At 46.1% G+C, this 14,437-nt stretch overlaps 1 protein-coding gene across 2 annotated transcripts in view; it reads right to left on the bottom strand.

Annotated features, from left to right (window-relative positions):
• Positions 1 to 13,132, bottom strand: part of DENND4C (DENN domain containing 4C) — a 245,983-nt gene extending 232,851 nt beyond the window's left edge. For both annotated transcript variants that reach the window (XM_073636528.1, XM_073636518.1), the window contains exon 1: positions 12,927 to 13,132. The gene's annotated coding sequence lies outside the window, so the exon portion shown is untranslated. The remainder of the gene's footprint in view (positions 1 to 12,926) is intronic.
• Between the last annotated feature and the right edge of the window lie 1,305 nt (positions 13,133 to 14,437).

A 14,437-nucleotide genomic window follows, 5' to 3' on the forward strand; every position in this document is an offset into this window, starting at 1 on the left:
TCTTCTGTGGGGATTTGTATGATCACCCCCTGAGCCAGTAATCAGTCTAGTGCCCGAAACAGAGATTGCCTTTACCCTGGATCTTTGGGAACATTTGACCTCAGAAAACGAGACAGTGGAAACTCCTGAAATTCTAGTTTGTATCCTAGAGACACTGTGGAGATGACCCATCTGTCCTGAATTTCCTCTTGCCAGACTTTTAATTACTGCAGAAGTCTTCCCCCCACTCTGGCGAGGGGGGGGGGGGGGGCGCCCCTTCATGATGAGGCTTTAGAATTCTGCTTTGCAGGTTTCCGCCCTCAGGACTTCTTTTGTGCTTGGGCCTGACTCTGAGGCTTTCCTCTAGAGTGACAACGGATGGCCATCGCCACTGCCTAGAGGCGGATGCCCTTGGCGCAGGAGAAAGTGTCCGCTTAAATGAACAGTGTTTATACTTTCTTTTGATTGGCAAAAGAGTACTTTTCCCACTAGAAATCATTTGGATGTATTTGTCCAAATCATCCCCAAATAGCCGATCCCCACGAAAAGGAAAAGGCTGACCAATTTTTTTAACCACAAGATCCTACACGTGTACTAGCACAAGCGGAAGGTGGGATGCCTGGTGAATAGAATCTTTCATGGCGTCTATGGCAAAACATAATTCTTTTAAGTAATTCGGCCAAATCCCGAGCTTGTTGTGCAGGAACCTCCTTAAGGGCCTGTCTAAACTGGTCCTTTAGGGACTAACAGATGCCTATTGCAGCAACTGCAGGCTGAGTAATAGCACTTGCCAATGAAAAAGAGGATTTTACCACGCTGTAATCAAATGTGCTGCTCTCTCTAGAAAAGAATTAGAGGCAGCAGTGGGAGCCATGATCAATGAAATCCTGGAGAGAGAGCAAGGCCAAGACTGTCAAAAATAGGTACCCGCTCCCCTATGAAAGGTGCCAAATGTGGCAGTGGGGGCGTGTAAGAGAGAAAGCGGAGCTCTCCCTTTTGGGTGGAACTCCGCTTTAAGGTGTATTAACCTCCCTGGCGGTATGATTATTTCGGATTTTAGGTGCTGAAAGCGGTACAATTATTTTGCATGGAAATTTGGCGTTTTATATTGTAGGTCTGTAATTCTTAACAAAAACACACTTATATCTGTCCACCAAGAGTCTATAGATATCCCAGGTATGATGAAGTTTGAAACACAAAAACATAAATTATAATATAATAAATAATTTTAAAAAATAATAATAAAATAAATTTCCCCACAATTCACTATCGCTCAATTCTGTAAGTGTTCTTATTTACTATCGCTGTTTTCTAGCTGCTCTAAAGCCACTTTTGACGTAAAGGGACACTTTTTGGTTGCTATGGACAATCTCCAGGCAGAAAGAACAATATATATATATATATATATATATATATATATATATATATATATATATAACTGCATGCAGGGCATTGGACAAAGCACTGGGGACAAAAGGGATGTGAAATAATTTCATACAGTACTGTAATCTGTAAGAGGCTTCTGAGGAGACAGAGCCCGCAGACAGCGCGGGGGGACATCGCAGGATCCTGGGGACGAGGTAAGTACAGTGCACAAGGATCCTGCAATGTAATCCCGAGTGTGGCTCGGGGTTACCGCTAATGGTGCAGAAATTTAACCCCGAGCCACACTCGGGAAAACCGTCAGGGAGGCTACGTATAGAATTCATGAAAGTAAAAAACCTTCTACCTTTAGAACCACTTTAAAAAGGTTACCTAAACATTTCATATTTCTGATATGTGCCTGCTGTACCATGTACTTGTATGAGTCCCCTGTTCTCTATGTATTGCTTCCTTTGTGTGAAATACCTGGTGATCCTGTCTGTCCTCTGCTGTTTCAAACTGATCACACTAGGCATGAGAGCACATCCTTCCCATTGTGGTCAGTTTTCTGGCTGTGCAGGCAGAACAGCCTGACCTCGACTGATCAAACCTGTGCTGACACAGAGGAAGATAGGAAGATGGAAGATCAGTGTAATGCTGCTTCTCCACCCTCAACTCTCCAAGTCCCTCAAAGCAGCTGAGAACAAAGTTTACAGTTGTGCTCATAAGTTTACATACCCTGGGGGAATTTATGATTTCTTGGCCATTTTTCAGAGAATATGAATGATATCACAAAAACTTTTTTCACTCATGGTTAGTGTTTGGCTTTAGCTATTTATTATCAACTGTGCAAACTCTTTAAATCATAATAACAGAAACTACCAAATGACCCTGATCAAAAGTTGACATACCCTGGTGATTTTGGCCTGATAATATGCAGACAAGTTGAAACAAAAGGGTTTGAATGGCTATTAAAAAGGTAACCATCCTCACCTGTGATCTGTTTGCTTGTAATTAGTGTGTGTATAAAAGGTCAATGAGTTTCTGGACTCCTGATAGACCCTTGCATCTTTCATCCAGTGCTGCACTGACGTTTCTGGATTCTGAGTCATGGGGAAAGCAAAAGAATTCTCAAAGGATCTGTGGGAAAAGGTAGTTATAAAACAGGAAAGGGGTATAAAAAGATATCCAAGGAATTGAGAATGACAATCAGCAGTGTTCAAACTCTAATCAAGAAGTGAAAAATGAGGGGTTCTGTTGAAACCAAACCACGGTCAAGTAGAGCAACTAAAATTTCAGCCACAACTGCCAAGAAAATTGTTCGGGATGCAAAGAAAAACCCACAAATAACTTCAGGTGAAATACAGGACTCTGTGAAAATATGTGGTGTGGCTATTTCAAGATGCACAATAAGGAGGCACTTGAAGAAAGATGGGCTGCATGGTCGAGTCACCAGAAGAAAGCCATTACTACGCAAATGTATCCCACTTACAATATGCCAAACAGCACAGAGACAAGCCTCAAACTTTCTGGCACAAAGTCATTTGGAGTGATGAGACCAAAATTGAGCTTTTTGGGCACAAGTATAAACGCTACATTTGGGAGAGGAGTTAACAAGGCCCATTGTGAAAGGTACACCATTCCTACTGTGAAACACGGAGGTGGATAGCTGATGGTTTCGGGATGTGTGAGCTACAAAAGGCACAGGAAATTTGGTCAAAATTGATGGCAAGATGAATGCAGTATGTTATCAAAAAATACTGGAGGAACATTTGCATTCATCAGCCAGCAAGCTGCGCATGGGACGTACTTGGACATTCCAACATGACAATGATCCAAAAGACAAGGCGGAGTCGATCTGCTATTGGCTACAGCAGAAAAAAGTAAAGGTTCTGGAGTGGCCATCCCAGTCTCCTGACCTCAATATCATTGAGCCACTCTGGGAGATCTCAAAACGTGCAGTTCATGCAAGACAGGCCAAGAATTTACAGGAACGGGAGGCTTTTTGCCAAGAGGAAAGGGCAGCTTGACCATCTGAGAAGATAAAGAGCCTCATCCACAAATACCACAAAAGACTTCACGGTGTCATTGATGTTAAAGGGCGCAATACACAGTATTAAGAACTGGGGTATGTAAACTTTTGATCAGGGTCATTTGGGTAGTTTCCGTTGCCATTATGATTTAAAAAGAGTAAACACTGTTGATTGATAATAAATGGCTTCAGCCAAATACTAACCATGAGTGAAAGAAACGTTTTTGTGTTATCATTCTAAAGGGCACTCTCACACTGGGGCGGGTGGGCGTCGGCGGTAAAGTGACGATATTTATTATTTTTATTCTTTAGCGTTGTTTTTGCGGCGCTTTTCGGCCGCTAGCGGGGCGATTTTAACCCCCCGCTAAACGGCCGAAAAGGGGTTAAAAGAGCCTGCAAAGCTACGCTTTGTCGGCGCTGCCCATTGATTTCAATGGGCAGGGGCGCTGTAGGAGTGGTGTATACATCGCTCCTATAGCGCCTCAAAGATGCTGCTTGCAGGACTTTTTTTTGAGCGTCCTGCCAGAGCACCGCTCCAGTGTGAAAGCACTCAGGCTTTCACACTGGAGTGAGAGGAGAGGCACTTTACAGGCGCTATTCTTAGCGTTATAGCACAAGTAGCCTAATGAGGACACCTAGAGCTGGCTGCACATACCTACAGCAGTCTCCCAAAGCACCCTGTGAAGGCCCGATCTAAAGTCGTTCTAACAGGCAAAGCATCACCATTTCCTTTAAGTACCCATGACACAAGCAGGCAACACTAATGCCCTGTACACACGATACATTCCGTTGTCGGAAATTCCGATCATGTGTACACAAATCCGACACACAAAGTGCCACGCATGCTCAGAATAAATTAAGAGATTTATTGGCTACTGCCCAGTTTATAGTCCCGACGTACGCGTTTTACGTCACCGCGTTCAGAACGATCAGATTTTCCGACAACTTTGTGTGACCGTGTGTATGCAAGACAAGTTTGAGCCAACATCCGTCGAAAAAATCCATGGATTTTGTTGTCGGAATGTCCGATCAATGTCCGACCGTGTGTACGGGGCATAAGTATTTTTTTTTCCCCAGACATATTGCCTAGTAGCAATTACAAAAAAAAAAAAAAAATTATTAGCAAAACATTTAGGTGGATTTATCAAAGAACAATGACTGTTTACTTTGCAGAGTGAATGTCATATATAAAATCGCTGTCAAAGTCTACTACAGACTGTATAATATCCCTGTCGACTGCTAAATGATAAGACAAGCTACTAAAGAGCAGTCATTTTCCCTATAAGAACACAGAATCAAAGAAAAATCACTTAATTTCCTTAGTGATGTTTTAATTTCCATTTCTATAAACTATTCTCTGGGGTGGAAAGGAGCTGTTTTACATTAACCCTTTACCAGTATGAAGTAGACTAATGAGATCAGGTGGACCATCACAATTGCTTATGGATAACAGAAGACCTCAGCCTTAAGAGAATTGATTTATATCCTCTCCTTCAGGACCCAGATGAAAACTGCAAGTTGACATAACAAGCATGCCCTGGGGTGAAATGATTAAGGATTAAACTGACCAACACCTGATCTTTGATCATTAGCTGTTTCGAGTGAGAAAGCTAGAAATGTAAGAATATTGTCGGAGTCCACTCACACCTTGAAATTCTGGTTGTTCTTTGTGTTATGTTGCACAGTAACATGGATTCTGGCAGCCCATTCATTTGAACAGGCAGGCAATGCACCTGAATGCACAAAAATAAAAAATAATAAATGTACCTGTGCCAATTTTAGCATGGCCATGCACCACCACAATGAAGAGTAGTCCAATACTGTGTGTTGCAATCTAGGTGTTCTGAGGTGTCATTTAAAAGAAACAGCACAAAAATGCACCAACAGGCATGAAGCTATTCTGCAACTTTCTCCTGCTGTCTACAACCTAAACCGCTACAGAAAGTTGTTTTATACTTACCAACCAGCTGCCAAGTACATAAACACAGCCACAATGACTGCTCACACGAGTGCTGACTAAGGAGAGCATTATGACTGAGCCAGCCAATCTATACCTTTGCCTAAACATAAAGCTTACCTTTTCTTAGCAGCCAAGTGTCCTGCTGCAATGACAAAGGGGTTTTAGCCTACCCCTACCCTACTAAAGAAAAAACTTTATTGTTCTGTGCTGCTTCTGGAGTTCCCCTCAATTCCTGTCTGGGAAAGCACTGTCAACAGGACAGGAAGTGAGTAGAAATCTCTCTAATGGAGCCCTAGATAACCATAACGACTATACAATAATAGATTTTTTTGTTCTCCTGCTATGCCTTTTGTATCTTGACAGCCAGCTCCACAAGCCCTAAACAACAGCAGCATGAGATACAGCAACATTTTGGTTGACAATTTACCGACAATCAGGGGATGTCAGGCAGGAGGCAGCTGACAAGGCCACCCACTGAGCAAAATTTCAGCTGATTCCTTGGGAACTTGAGAAATGTGTACAGTGTGTGGCCAGCTTAACAAAGGGTTTCTAATCCTCTCCCTCTCTCTCTCTATTCAAAATTAAAGCGGAACTTCACTCAAAAATTGAAGTCCCGCTGGTTCACTCCCTCCCCACAGCCTGTAAGGCAGCTCATACACAGGTCAGTTTTTTTTGTTCAACCAGTGGGCTGAACAAAAATAAATAAAAACGGAGTTACACTTAATCGGTAACATCCTTTTCCAGGAGTCTCAGGACAGCCACCATAGATGGGAAGAGCCAAGGTCCCTCTACATCTCAGGAAACACCGCCTTATACTGCAAGATTTAAGCTTCACCGCCCCGCCAGCCCCTCAGTTCTCCAAGAGTAGCTGGGAAGACACAAGAATACATCATACTAACCTTGATCTTACCCAACGGTCTCGTGCGAAGAGCTTTCAGAGATAGACCAACATTTTGAGTGGGTACCGATGCTGTCCTGAAAGCCTCCTGGAAAAAGATGTTACCGGTAAGTGTAACACCGTTTTTCCCCTGTTCAACTTTCAGGACAGCCATCATAGAGAGGGATAAGCGAGCACCTTACCTTAGGGTGAGACTACTGCTTGCAGCACCTTACGCCCAAAGGCCTGGTCTTTGGCCAATAACAGGTCCAACCTGTAGTGCTTCACGAAGGTGGCAAAGCAGGACCATGTTGCAGCTCTACAGATCTGCTCTGGCGAAGCACCAGCCTACTCTGCCTGAGAAGTTGCCATCTCCCTAGTGGAATGTGCCTTAATACCCTCCGGGGGCTCCAACCCCTGCGACCACATAGGCCTGAACAATGGCTAACCTCAACCATCGGGCTATTGTATGCCTAGAGGCTCTGGACCCTTTCCTAGCCCCTGAAAATAACACAAAAAAGGAATCAGACTTCCTAAACAGTTTCGTATTATCTAAGCACTGAAGGCGCACCTTCTAACATTAAATTTCTGAAAAATATGTTCCTGTTCCCTCACAGGACTCGAACAGAAGGAAGGCAAAATAATTTCATGGCCTCTCTGAAACTTGGAGACCACCTTTGGCAAAAAGGCCGGATCTGTTTTTAAAAACACACGGTCCAGGAAAACGTAAAAAAAAAAAAAAAAGGGTTCCCTAACGGAGAGGGCTTCGAGTTCACTAACGCTCCTTGCAGTAGTATACTGATCGCCACCAAAAACACCATCTTGAGAGTGACCAATTTTAACGCACCGGGCTCCAGCAGCTCAAATGGCTCCCCAGTGAGGGCCTGTACCACTAAGGAGAGATCCTACGGGGGGGGGGGGGGGGTGGATTTAGTTTCCGATTGGTCTCCGTCTGCCTAATGCCGCGTACACACGAGCGGACTTCTCATCGGACTGAACTCCGAAGGACTTTGACGGAGTTGCGACGAGTTCCAATGAAACGGACTTACCTACACACGATCACACCAAAGTCCGATCGTTTCGAACGTGATGATGTATGACCGGACTAGAATAAGGAAGTTCATAGCCAGTAGCTGCCCTTGCGTCGTTTTTGGTCCGTTGGACTAGCATACAGACAAACTGATTTTTCGATAGGAATCGAGTCCATCGGAAAGATTTGAAACATGTTCTATTTCTAGGTCCGTTGGAAATTTTGACGGAAAAGGTCCGATGAAGCCCACACACGATCAGAATGTCTGACAGAATCGTTCCGTCTGACCTTTTCTGCCGGACAGTCCACTCCTGTGTACGCGGCATTGGGCTTAAAAAACCTGGTTATCCATGGATCTGTCACTAGCGGCCTTTCCAGGAACACACTGAAGGCGGACGCCTGTCCTTACAAAGTGCTAAGGGCTAACCCCTTGTCCGCCCCTGACTGCAGAAATTCCAACACTGCCACGGAGCTGCGTACGTTGAAGGAGCTTTCTGCGCACCAGCTATTGAAGCGTCTCCACACCTTTAGGTAGCTAGCCTGCATCTCCCTCTTTCTGCAACCTAGGAGAGTCGCCACAAAACGATCCGAGAAACCCTTAGCCCTCAGCATTTTCTCCTCAGTAACCAGGCTGCAAGATTCCACCGCTCCACCTGGGGACAACCTTTCGGCCCTTGAGAAACAAGATCCCCCCAGACAGGCAGAATCCTGTCATTCAAGATGGATAACCACGGCCCCCCTGGGCCAGTGTGGCGCGATTAGAATGAGAGTTGTGTTTTCCAACTGTAATTTTCTCAATACTGCTGGTATCAGTACAGGAGGGGGGGAAGGGATAACACCTGGAGAAACACCAGCTCTGAGCAAGTGCGTCCACTCCCACCGCCCCATCTGCTCAGGGAAAAGAAGAGCGAGCCTTTGCATTCTCCCTTGAAGCGCAGAGGTCCACATATGGCACCCACCCCCCACCTTCGAGTGACCATCTTGAAGATGTCCTGGTTCAAAACCCAGTCGCCCTCCCTCAGCATCTTCCTGCTGAGAAAGTCTGCTACCTGGTTCTGTTCCCACTTCAAGTGTGAGAGAGGGATAGAACGTTGGCTTTGGCCCACTTGAGGATGGTTTCCACCAGGACCAACAAGGAACTGCTCCTGGTACCCCCCTGAGGAGTTGCCTGAGCAGACCCGCAGGTGCTGTCCCTGAAAATATCAAATTATATTTTTGCTAAAATAGCGATGCTATGCTTTGCAACCATGGATGAACCATGGACCCCCATTGAACAAGACCCATTAAAGTGAATAGTGGCATGAAGGCGATATCAGCACCCCCATAGCAAACGATCAGTACTGAACACTCACTGTGTTCACTCAGTATGGTGTGCCCCCAGCTCACTATCCTGAAATAACAACCCCCCCCCCGTGTGGAAACTGGCAGCACTGTGGGGAAAGGGGAGCACAGGGGTCCCAGACAGCAAGGAGCACAGATACTAGAACCGATCCCCCTGCAGAGCAGCTGGAGAGAGAAAAGAAAAAGTAGAAGCCAGCAGCACTGCACAAGCGTCACATGTGTCAGCAAAAAAGGCAGTACTGTCGGCTCCCCTTTTAAACTGAAGAGGCCTGGGCCCAGTAAAGGAGGGATGGCTGTACTGCCTTATCAGCGGCCCTGCTGCAAGCTATAGCTGGCAGAGAGAGCCTGAGGAAGAAGCACGCATGCTTCGAACGTGCGCACACTCCCGCCAACATCGCAGTTAGCGTTCCGGTGTCCATGGATCCCTTCCCCCAGATACTGAAGGCATTGGATTCCACCACTGCATTCACCACCGAGGACGGTTTCCAGACTCACACCAGTCCCAGCTCTGCATTCTCTGGATAGTGCGGGTGACACCCATCATATATGCCTGTTTCTCCCATCTGTTTGTGAGTGTATTCACCTGTTTTTCTATATTGAATTTATTAAATTTTAACATACTACACTCAGAAGGCGCCGCTTTTTTTTCCTCATAGCTGGCAGTGCTGATTGAGCAGCAAAAATCCAACAGGGCGGTTGTACAGAAGTCAATCGGTAGATGGGGCCAAATACAGGGCAGTCTTAGAAGAAAACCTGTTATGCCCTGTACACACGGGCGGACATCGATCGGACATTCCGACAACAAAATCCATGGATTTTTTCCGACGGATGTCAGCTCAAACTTGTCTTGCATACACACGGTCACACAAAGTGGTTGGAAAATCTGATCGTTCTGAACGCGGTGACGTAAAACACGTACGTCGGGACTTTAAACGGGGCAGTAGCCAATAGCTTTCGTCTCTTAATTTATTCTGAGCATGCGTGGCACTTTGTGCGTCGGATTTGTGTACACACGATCGGAATTTCCGACAACGGATTTTGTTGATGGAAAATTTTATAGCAAGCTCTCAAACTTTGTGTGTCGGAAATTCCTATGGCAAATGTGTGATGGAGCCTACACACGGTCGGAATTTCCAATAACAAGGTCCTATCACACATTTTCCATTGGAAAATCCTATTGTGTGTACAGTGCAATAGAGTTTGCAAAAGACTTGAGACTGGGGTGGAGGTTCACCTTCCAGCAGGACAATGACCCTAAACATTAAGCCTGAGCTACAAATCCAATGGTTTAGATCAAAGCATATTCATGTGTTAGAATGGCCCAGTCAAAGTCCAGACCTAAATCCAATTGAGAATCTGTGGCAAGGCTTGAAAATTGTTGTTCACAGACGCTCTCCATCCAATCTGACAGAGCTTGAGCTGTTTTGCAAAGAAGAATGGGCAAAAATGTCACTCTCTAGATGCGCAAAGCTGGTAGAGACATCCCCAAAAAGATTACAGCTGTAATTGCAGTGAAAGGTGGTTCTACAAAGTATTGACACAAGGGGGCTGAATACAAATGCACGCCACACTTTTCACATATTTGTAAAAGATTTGAAAATCATTTATCATTTTCTTGCACTTCACAATTATGTGCCACTTTGTGTTGGTCTATCACATAAAATCCCAATAAAATACATTTACGGTTGTAACATGACAAAATGTGGAAAATTTCAAGGGGTATAAATACTTTTTCAAGGCACTGTAGCTCCTAGAAAAAAAAAAAAAAAAGAAGAACACTCATGGATCATTTAGATGTGCAAAGAAATTTGAGCACCCATTAACGCACCTAATGTGTTAATATGCATTACTAGTGGGTTTGGGGTCCATCTGCGTCAAGTAAAAAAAACGCTTGCCGGACACCCTCTCTATATTGTTTTTTTATTTTTATACTATCGTGGCTAGTAATGCTAAAATGCGCTTTAAACACCATATGGACATTTATCATGTTTGCATCACTCTTACAATTTTTTTTCTTCACTGATTTGCGCTGATGAGGCTGCATTGATGGGCACTGATTGATAACTGACGATCAGTGCCCTATGTAAACAGTGTCCTGGCAGCCTTGCTGTTTATCGGCAATGCTTTCCTCGCACAGACACAGCGCGTGAGGAAAGGACTGCTGATAACCGGCAAGTCTGTTTACATGTGATCAGCTGTGATTGGACACAGCTGATCACATGGTAAAGGGCCGCTGTGATTGGCCCTTTACCCCCGAAGGATACAGCAGTCACAGAGCACACCCAATGCGCACCAAAGAGGGCTGTGTTCTGGGAGGACATCTATGGATGCCCTCCCAGAACTTAGTGCCGCGTATTCTATCAGATTACCGCTACCCATCAGATTGTGTAACAGAAGTGACGTTCCGACCAAAAAATACTTACTGCGCATGCGCTATGCGTTTCAAGGCGCGATGCGTTCCAAACACTCCATAATCTGATTGGTACCAGTAATCTGATAGAACACCCATGCGGACATCTTACTACACCCAGCTATGTCTTGAATTTCCGAGTAATTTTTAGCAATAAAGTGAGGGTATATAAATAAATATAGTATATTGGCATCTGTGATGCAGTTTTGATGTTACATTTTGAAAGAAGCTGGACGCCAGCAGTAGGAAGGTGGCGGAGGCCATGTTGGTACACCCCGTACTGCTCAGCACTAAACCTTAAAGTGACACTAAAGGTTCATTTTTTGTTTTGTTTTTTTAAATAACAAACATGTCATACTTACCTCCACTGTGCAGCTCGTTTTGCACAGAGTGGCCCGATCCTGGTCTTCTCGGGTCCCTCAGCGGTTCTCTCAGCTCATCCCCACATCAGATAACCCCCTGGGAGAAGCGCTCTGCCAGGGGGTTACCTTGCAGGCGCGCTCCCGAGTCCAGCATTCAGCGTCCATAGAGGCCGAATGCAGGACTCGGCCCCGCCCCCGGCGCCCACGTCATTGGCTATGATTGACAGCAGCGGGAGCCAATGGCTGCGCTATCAATCTATCTATTTAAGAGCCGAGAACGATGGGCAGAGCGCATCCCCGTGGGACAAGTTTGAGGGTTCAGGTAAGTAAAACGGGGGGGGGGGGGGCGGTCACTGACAGGTGTTTTTTCACCTTAATACATAGGATGCATTAAAGGTGAAAAAACGCAAAGGTTTACAACGCCTTTAAGGCTTTTAAAATGAAACAGCATCACAGATATCAATCAATATACTATCTTTATTTATATACTCTCACTTTATTGCTAAAATTATTCTGAAATTCAAGACGAATCTGGGTCTAGTAAGATGTCCGCATGAGTGTTCTATCAGATTACCACTACCCGTCAGATCATGAATAAGGATGAGCTCCGGCGTGTTCGCACAGCCCACGTGTAGAGCCTGCCAGGAAGTCGGCACTGCACTGCGCTAATCACAGGCAGTGAGACATTTCCCGATGTGCAGCTGCAGAGATCGGGGAAATGTCTCACTGCCTGTGATTAGCGCAGCGCAGACTTCCTGGCGGGCTCTGCACGTGGGCTGTGTGAACACGCCAGAGCTCATTCTTAATCATGAAGTGTTTGGAATGCATCACGCCGTGGAACGCATAGCGCATGCACAGTAAGTATTTTTTGGTCGGAACGTCACTTCCTTTACACAATCTGAGCACCGCGCTGTAGCTGTCTTTTTGGCTGTAGCGCGGTACTGAAGTGGTTAATATCACATTATCAATTTCCATCTGTTCCTCATGTGCAGCATTCTATTAAAAAGGATGGACTATAGTTTGAGTACTCCTAGCAGGAGATGGATTGGAAAAGAAATGGATGCGTTCTGGAAAGTGTGGTTGCCCGCCATTACACCTGACTTTGCACGCTCTGTATAAACTCTACGGGGTTAATTTACTAAAAAGGGAAAAATTACACATTGCAAGAGAATTATCCCCAGAACGAGGTGAGGCTTCCATTGCCCAATCATGAGCAAGCAAATCTACAGTTTTTATTTCCTTGGCATGTGATTGGCTATTGTTTACAAATTGAAAGTGTCCTGACGTTCAGTAAGCGGTGGGGAAAGTTGTCCAGCTAGGTGCATGGCCTTAGTAAAGTGCCCTCGGTGGGGCGTACACGTCATAGAGGAACGTCAGGTAACCTAAGGAGCCGTGCAGGCAGCGCTGTGTGTCCTCCATTGTCTCCCTATGACATGTCACTCTACAGGTGCCACTTGTTGCACCTTCTACGTCCATAATAGAGTACTGGGTCCAGGTGGGTGACGTGTGCCGCCCCCCACGTACATTACACACCCGAGCACCGCTCCTTCCTCACCCTCCCCGAACTTCTTACCTTGTGGGCGGAGATCACTAGTGCTAGTTGTCCTGAAAGCGATGGCGATCCCCGGGAACACTCCGCAGCGCTGCTACCACATTACACAACTTCTCCGATCCGACGCTGCGGCCGTGATCCGGACGGGCGGCGCCATGATCTTCTCTAGTGACCGGAGAATACTTCCGGGCTTAGCCCCGGTGACCGCCTCTTTGTCGCCACCTACTGCCAGGACACTGTAGGCGCAGCCGGGTCCCGGAGCAGGGGAAGACCCTGGCCTGACGTCACTCACTTGGTTTTGTAATCCAAGTCCTAAAGGACTGTATGCTTTGCCTTAGAATAGCTGCTTATTGGATATTCACGGTGTTCTGCCATATAGTGTCCTCGTATCAGATAGTGTCCGCCTCGTACTGCGCAGGCGCAGCGCCTGCGCAGTACGGAGGAGCAGGAGATGCCGAAAATGCCCGAAGTTGATCAGCTGACCATCAGCTGTACACGGCGCTCGGGCACCTGTTAGCGATGGCAGTGTAAGAGGGCCCCTCGCGGGCTCGCTTCGCTCGCCACGCTTCGGGCACGGCCTCGCTGCGCTCGGCAAATATTTATTCTAACTCTATGTCCACTTGGATAGTAGGGAATGATCCTGGACATAGGGTAAGAATAAATGCGCAGGCGCCGTGTACAGCTGACGATCAGCTGTTGAACTTCGGAGACTTTCGGCGTCTCTTTTGTCCTCCGTACTGCGCCTGCGCAGTACAGGGAGGACACTATATGATAGGGGACTGAATTCGATAAGACAACGGCTTTCCTCCAAAGGCTGAACTTTTATTTTCAGTAAGGGGAAGGGTTATAACCCCTGTCAGTTTTGCTTGCTAACTGTGTCCCATTGAGGAGATTTCCCTTCACTTCCTGAACCATAGCCAAAACAGGAAGTGAGAGTTAATCCCTCCAATGTGAGGGAATCCCTGGTTGTCACCAGAACCAATGTCTCCATTGAGGCCGGGTTCACACTTAGTGCAAATGTGGCTGACAGCAGGGGTCCGGTGCGTCCCTGTTCTCCGTTTCAGAGATGAATCAGGTCCACATTTTTGCCTAAATTCAGCTCCGAAACAGAGCCAAAGATGCACAGGACTCCTGTGCAATCCACTCCGCAGGATGGACATCGCGGGACACTTTTTTTTTTTTTCTTATTTAATAAAGGAATTGTCAAAAAACTGTCTATTGTGGATTTTAATTTTTGACACTTTTTTTGGTAAATGTGTAGGGGTACTCCCTACTCATTCACATGGGGGGGGGTCTGGGGGCTCCCTTGTTAAAGGGGGATTCCAGATTCAGATAAGCCCACAACCACCGGGCCAGGGTTGTGGGGAAGAGGCCCTTGTCCCCATGTTGAGGACAAGCGGCCTGGTATTGTTCAGAAACTTTTCTGGCCTGCCAGGCTGCTTGCTCGGATATGGGTCTGGTATGGATTTTGTGGGGGACCCTACGCCAATTTTTTTTAACATTTTGGTGTGGAGTCCCCCTTAAAATCTATG

The sequence above is a fragment of the Aquarana catesbeiana genome, linkage group LG01 (assembly GCF_042186555.1).
Source record: "Aquarana catesbeiana isolate 2022-GZ linkage group LG01, ASM4218655v1, whole genome shotgun sequence".
Taxonomy (NCBI): domain Eukaryota; kingdom Metazoa; phylum Chordata; class Amphibia; order Anura; family Ranidae; genus Aquarana; species Aquarana catesbeiana.